We start from the raw sequence: 7,500 nt of genomic DNA, 5'->3' as shown, positions 1-7,500 counted from the left end.
CATTCTTGGTTCTTTGATGCAAACATCCTGTTTTAAAGTGATTTAAATTAAAACCTTTTATCAAAATTTCACATTAATTTGTTTCAAACACCAACTTAATATTTACAAAGTAATTTTACTAATTGTTATTTTCAAAATGAATTGAAACAAGGGCAATGTATTCTAACAGATATATGGTAACAAAAGGGTTAAAGTGATCTAAATTGAAATTGTCCATCAAAATTTTATGTTAATTTGTGTTCCAAATACCAACTTGATAATGACTGAGTTATTTTACTAAATTCTTTATGAGTTTCCAAATTTATTGAAACAGATGTAGAGTACATTATTTATATTTGTCCACATCTTGTTTGTTGTTAATACGTTTCGGCTGATATACCCTCCAGCCTTCATCAGGTGTCTTGGGGAAATTTTGAACCTGGGTTCTCATTCCTAAGGTATTTTTCAATGTTATTATTATTATTATTATTCAGGTCACTGCCTGGAATCGAACTTGGAATCTTGGGGTTAGTAGCCCATGCACTTAACCACTATGCCATATGCCTGTGGGTATATGGTATAGTGATAATAATAATAACCTCGAAAAATACCTTAGGAATGAGAACCCAGGTTCGAAATTTCCTCAAGACACCTGATGAAGGCTGGAGGTTATATCAGCCGAAACGTGTTAACAACAAACAAGATGAGGACAAATATCTGTCAGAATGTAAATAATGTAAATAATGTACATAATTCCCCATCTCTTAAATATAGAACTCTCTTATCTAATCAGTACAGATGCAGTGTATTTCAGCAGAAATATGGTAACAAAAAATTTAATGTGATCCAAATTAAAACCTTTCTTCAAAATATCATGCTAATTTATGTTCCGAGCATCAACTCAATAATGACAAATTTTTTTACAAAATTCTTCCTTATTTTCAAACCTGAAACGAAATCAGGATATTTCAACTGAAATATGGTGACACAAAGGTTGAGGTTGACAAGCTCATTCCTTCTTGCTGAAACAGAAAGGCATTATAGCCAAATCTCTCTCCAATCCTGGTCATTAAGAGGAAGTCCATTCTCATTAATTGATGCCATTGTTGTGCTGTTGTGCTTTTATCCAGATAAAGACTTAGCTACACCCAATCGTTTATGTTCAGAAACTTCATTCAGTTGCAAAGCTCTGGCATTGAACTGGTCACCATCTTAAAGACTTTTAAGCAGATTGTGAAATACAGGCAGGGCCACGCCTTGATATACTGTAAGACACATCTACACTGCTGCTACTATTACTACCACCACCACCAACAACAACAATAACAACAACAACCACAACTACCACTACTATTTTTACCACCCCCACCACCTCCACCACCACCACCACCACCACCACCGCCACTACCATCTCCTCCCCACCGCCACTACCTAACCACTACCACCACCGCCATCATCGCCACCACCACTGCTGCTGCTACTACTTCTACTACCACCACCACCACCACCACCACCCTTAGTTCCCCCCCTGAAGCCTCATTGTGTCAGTTATATTCACCCCATCACCCATTCCCCATCTCTCACCTCTCACACACTCCTGCAACCTCCACCTACCACCCACCCACCCACCCACATTCCCACTTCTTCTCTCTTCACTCAGTTCTCTTCACCTGAAACCTTCTCACACATACCTCATCCCCAATCTCTCGTCTCTTCCCAGCTCCACCCAGATCATCGCTTCCCCTCTACACCCTTCTCAAATGTGAATAACTGTGTGGCCCCTAACAACCAAGAACCTGTTCTGCTCTGACCCCTTCTCTCAGAAAGCAGCTGTATTAAGGGTTTGTAGATTTGCAAGCTAGATGGTGACCTCACTAGGGTTGTTTCCACATTAAAAGACCCCAGCCCTCACTCTGTAAAGTGGTTGGTGTTAGGAAGGGCACCCAGCCATAGAAACATTGCCAAAGTAGATATGCTGGAGCACAATGAGGCAGTCCTTGCCCTCATAAGATCTTGCCAAACCGTCAAAACGTCAAACCCATGCTCACATAGAACATGGACATTAAATGACAGTTTCAAATTTTTCTACAAGGACAGCAATTCGGGGGAGGGATTAGCCGATTTCATTGACCCCAGTGTTTAAATGGTATTCAATTTATTGGCCCCGAAAGGATAAAAGGCAAAAGCAACCGTGGTGGAATTTGAACTCACTATGTAGTAATGGTCGAAATGGTGCCAAGCATTTTGCCTGGCATGCTAACAATTCTGTCACTTCGCTGCCATTATAAATAATAATAATAATAATAATCCTTTCTACTGAAGGCACAAGGCCTGAAATTTGTGGGGAGGGGCCTAGTCGATTACATTGGCCCCCAGTGTTTCACTGGTACTTAATTTATCAACCCCAAACATTTTGTAGGTCGCTAATGATTCTGGCAGCTCAGAACCTTAATGGACATTAAATAATAATGACGATGGTGATGGTGATGGTGATGGTGATGACAATGGTACTTATGGCTTCCAGAAGCTTCTATAATTTTCTAGGTCAACATGTCCAACTGTGTTTTTTTTCTTTCATTTTTATGAATAAAGTAATTTCATTTTTAAAACTGTTTCGTTTATCTTTGAAGAACCCCAGAAAGAAATCTAATTTTAGGTGGCGATGGTGTGGGGGCTGTTTCAGGCCCACTTCACCGGCAGGCACTGGAATGGCTTTAAACCTTGAAACAGAACAATAGCAGTGCCATTCAGCTGGGGGAGGGGGTTGAAGGGGGGGATTGCATTGAAATTTTTGAAATTATCTAAATATTGTGCGTTGGGTGGATGGGCAGGGGGTGGGTTGAAGGGGGGGTCAGGGTGATGTAGTATGCTTTGACACTTGTCAGAAATTTGATGACATACATGGACACAAGTGCGAAATGAGGACATGTTGCAGGAATAAGACACGATAACAATATACAAAACAACAACAAAAAAAAACAAAACAAAAAAACTGCACTGAAAGTAAAAATTACATTTTATTTCGAATATTTAAATATTTAAATCTAGGATGAAGATGTTTTAACAAACATATTCTGAAACCATATAGAAATATAGGTGTAAGAGTGGCTGTGTGGTAAGAAGCTTACTTCCCAACCACATGGTTCCGGGTTCAGTCCCACTGCATGGCACCTTGGGCAAGTCATCATCATCATCATCATCATCGTTTAACGTCCGTTTTCCAAGCTGGCATAGGTTGGACGGTTCGACTGGGGTCTGGGAAGCCAGGAGGCTGCACCAGGCCCCAATCTGATCTGGCAGAGTTTCTATAGCTGGATGCCCTTCCTAACGCCAACCACTCAGAGAATGTAGTGGGTACTTTTTATGTGCCACTGGCACAAGGGCCAGGGGAGTCTGGCACTGATCATGATTGGTTGGTGCTTTTTATGTACCACTGGCATGGAAGCCAGTCAAGGCGGTGCTGGCATCGGCCACGTTTGAATGGTGCTGGCATCGGCCACGTTTGAATGGTGCTGTTTACATGCCACCAGCACAGGGATCACAATTACAATTTCTATTTGATTTTGATGTACTTGACTCAAGAGGTCTCCTCAAGGTCTCTCCAAGGTACTTTTGAATGGGCTGGGGCTGGTTATGTGACACTGGTGTAGGTTACTGCTGTGAACTCACTTTATTTGCCGGGTCTTCGCAGTCACAGTATATCTCCAGAGGTCTCGAATGTTCCTTCTACTGGATATATGTCAGGAATTCCACAGAGCTTATATAAATAGATAAATGATAGATGTTATTTTAAATCTCTACACTTGTTTCAACACTTTCTTACACCTTTAGTGCAATCAATATTTTACATCCAAGATGTCTCCCCAGGTGATTGCTTACATAAGTCTTTTGTTAGATCCTACAGTCATTAGTGTGATAATGCATACCCAAAGTGATATGTTATTCCCAGCAGTTCACAGACACCTGAGGAGGTGCATTTTACAACTTGGATGTAAAATAATGATTGCACAACATCTCACCAGTGCACTAAAGGTGTAAAAATGTGTCGAAACAATAGAATTTCTTTTTTGGTGGTGGTGGTGGGGGGGAAGAATGTCATTAATTCATTTTCTATCATTTATCTGTACACATGTATATATTTCCAAATGGGCAAGCCAAGCATTCACCTATTCAGCAAGGCATCAACTCCCATTATCACAACTTCTTATTCACTCAGTTGAGGAGTCTTATTTTGCAGATACTTGGCAACCTCACTGCTGCTGATGCCACATAAAAAGAGTGACTGTAAAGTGGTTGGCATTAGGAAGGGCATCCAGCTGTAGGAACCATGTCAAAACAGACATAAAACTTAGTGGAGCCCTCTGGCTTGTCTGCTCTTGTCAAACTGTCCAACCCATGCCAGCATGGAAAAAAAGGATATTAAACAATGATGATATATCTATAACAGGCTTCTTTTAATTTCCATTTACACAATCCACTCACAAGGATTTGTATATTTTCAAATCCATATTTCATGACTCAAGGTAAATTAATTACATGCACAAAACCAGAGATTTACAGAAGGAACAGGTAAGTTGATTACCTCAACACCAGTATCTGACTGGTATTTCATTTTATTGACACCAGAAAGATGAATTGCAATGTTGACCTTCACAAGATTTGAGCTCAGAATGCAAAAACAACAACAAATACCACAAGGTATCTTCTCCAATGCTCTAACCATTCCATGAATATCCTTAAAGAAAAAGACTGGTGCTCCGTCAATTATGTCTACAAAGGTTCCTGTTGATGCAATCAATGGAACACACAAACGGTTGAGCACTCTGCAGACATGTGCACTCTTATTGTATTCCTTAGTGAGACTCAGTGTGATACAGAATACAAGAAAGCTGGCCCTTTGAATTACTGGTACAACTCATTTTTGCCAGCTGAGTGGACTGGAGCAATGAGAAATAAAGTGCCTTGCTCAAGGACACAATGCTCTGCCAGGAATTGAACTCATGGCCTTATGATTGTGATCTGAATACCCTAACTACAAAGCCTTCATTAACCCTTCAATGAACATAGAAATCAGAAATGGCAGTTATTCATAATAATTCCTTGTGGTGAATGTAGCCATCTGCTATGGATTGTTATGACTATGTTATGACAAGCTGATGTGTTGCACTTTAAAAGAGACACGGAAAATGTTGATGGTTTCGTTTCGTTGACCCCTTGCCTGGCAATGAATACTTTTCCTGCTGACATTTTAAATCATTTCTGAGAAGTTTTGTTTCTCTTTTCCTTTTTTTTTTCCTATTTTAATGTCAAAAGTTTACATCAGAATTTCAATATTTCATTTTTGTATGATTATTTACTTGTACATGGGGCTGCGTATACCCAGGATGGGTTGAGTCGACTCTGACCAACAAGCTGACAATGACAGTGAGAATACAAACTCACATGGGTTCCCCAGTCACAAGCATACACACTTTGGGATAGTGTGATTCATAGCAGCTCATCTTGCCACTGACCATTGCAGAGGATTCACTGACCAAGTTGCTGCCAATTATTGGAGCAGATGTAGCCTGGGTTTGAAGTGGTTTCTAGAAATACGCTTTGATAAATCAGAGGGGTGCCTCACTCCCAGATCTTTTGTATTCTCTGACTTTAAATAGTGATTGCCTGACTAGAAAATAATAATGATAGCAAATAATAATAATAATAATAATAATAATAATAATAATAATAATAATAATAATAACAATAATAATAATAATAATAATAAAGACAAGGAAGTTGCTGACTAGATGTGGGATACTTCACCCAAAAAGTGATACAGACAAACTGTATGTACCAAAAAAAAAGAGGGGGGAAGAGGACTGATTGGATATGAACACAGCATTGGAGCAGAAGAAAACAACATAGCATGGTATGTAAAAGATGCCACTGAACTGCTATTATTGGAAGTAAGAAGGTAAGGTTTGTGTAGGATGGAAGATTGCAAAGATAAAGCACTGTACAAGAAATTGAAAACGAATGAAACTGAAAATAGGTGAGTAAAGAAAGGAATGCATGGACAATTTCATAGGGATGTTGAAGACTAGACAGACAGAAAAAGATGGCTATGGATGACTAAAAGTGATTTAAAACCGGAAACGGAGGCTTTAATCTGTACTGCCTAACAGCAAGCACTAAGAACAAATTACATCAAATACAGAACAGACAACATATTAGAAAGTGATAAATGTAGAATTTGTGGACAAAATGGTGAAACCATATGGCATATTACCAGTCAATGTATGCCACTAGCCCAGAAAGAATATAAGAGATGTCAAGACAACATAGCAAGGATTGTCAATTGGACACTTTGCAATAAGTACGGACTTGACAGAGCAAAAAATGGTACGAACATAAACCCGAATGCATCATCGAAAATGATAATGCAAAGATCTTGTGGGATTTTATGATTCAGTGTAACCATGAGATAGAGAATAGGAAACCAGACATAGGTTTAATTAAGAAAGAAAGCAAATGATGCTGGATCATAGATATAGCATGCCCAGCTGACAACAAGGTATGCGATAAGGATGAAAGAAAAGTCGAGAGATATGACAAGTTAGCAGTTGTGGTCGATGAAAAAGGTAGCAGTAGTACCAATGATTGTAGCAGCCCTGAGAACAGTGAGTAAAAATCTTGAGAAGTAGGGGCTGCAATAAGGGCAGAGCACTTGCAGAAAACAGCACTGCTTGGAACCATTTGAATACTCCGGAAAGTGCTGGAAAAATAAGAGCTGTTATCCTAGTTCACTGGTAGTGAACAGCTGGCACCGTAGTACATCTCCAGCATTAGAACCTGTGCAAAGGCAATGATAATAATAATAATAATAGTAATAATAATAATAATAATAATAATAATAATAATAATAATATTTTCATTGGAATTAAAAAGGAAGTCAGATGTTTCAGGTGGTTTTGGGGTCAGTCCCACTGGTGTGGCACCTTAGGCAAGTATCTTCTACTACTGCTGCCCCAGGCTGACCAATGCCTTGTGAGGGAATTAATTTGGTAAATGTAAAATATGCAGAAGCCTCTTGTGTGTGTGTGTGTGTGTGTGTGTGTGTGTGTGTGTGTGTGTGTGTGTGTGTGTATGTGTGTATGTGTGTGTGTACCAGTATGGAAACCGGACGTTATGTGATGAAGATGATGATGATGATGATGATGATGATGATGATATATGTATGTATCAGGTCATCCCATAAGTTCTGTCCGAATTTTGAATAAAGAAAACAAGTGATCAAATGTTATATTTAATTGAAATTTAATCATCAATGTACTTTCCCTGATTATCTATTTACAAGCTTTTTAATCCCATCAATGTAAAACTCTTTTGCTTTCAAAGCGAAGAACTCTGAAATGTCAGTTTCGACCTCCTCCTGGCTTGCGAAAGTTATGTCCCCCAAATGATTCTGTAAACTACGAAACAAATGGTAGTCTGAAGGAGCAAGGTCGGGAGAATAAGGTGGGTGAGGAATCTTTTCCC

At 39.2% G+C, this 7,500-nt stretch overlaps 1 long non-coding RNA gene across 1 annotated transcript in view; it reads right to left on the bottom strand.

Annotated features, from left to right (window-relative positions):
- Window positions 1–2,977: 2,977 nt before the first annotated feature.
- Window positions 2,978–7,500, bottom strand: part of LOC128250886 (uncharacterized) — a 15,965-nt gene continuing 11,442 nt past the window's right edge. Inside the window, exon 3 of the long non-coding RNA XR_008266829.2 lies at window positions 2,978–3,736. This is a non-coding gene — a long non-coding RNA (uncharacterized LOC128250886). The remainder of the gene's footprint in view (window positions 3,737–7,500) is intronic.

The sequence above is a fragment of the Octopus bimaculoides genome, chromosome 1 (genome assembly GCF_046866305.1).
Source record: "Octopus bimaculoides isolate indiv1 chromosome 1, ASM4686630v1, whole genome shotgun sequence".
NCBI lineage: Eukaryota > Metazoa > Mollusca > Cephalopoda > Octopoda > Octopodidae > Octopus > Octopus bimaculoides.
Note: the sequence above shows the minus strand (reverse complement) of the source record. Positions and strands in the feature narration are given on the sequence as shown.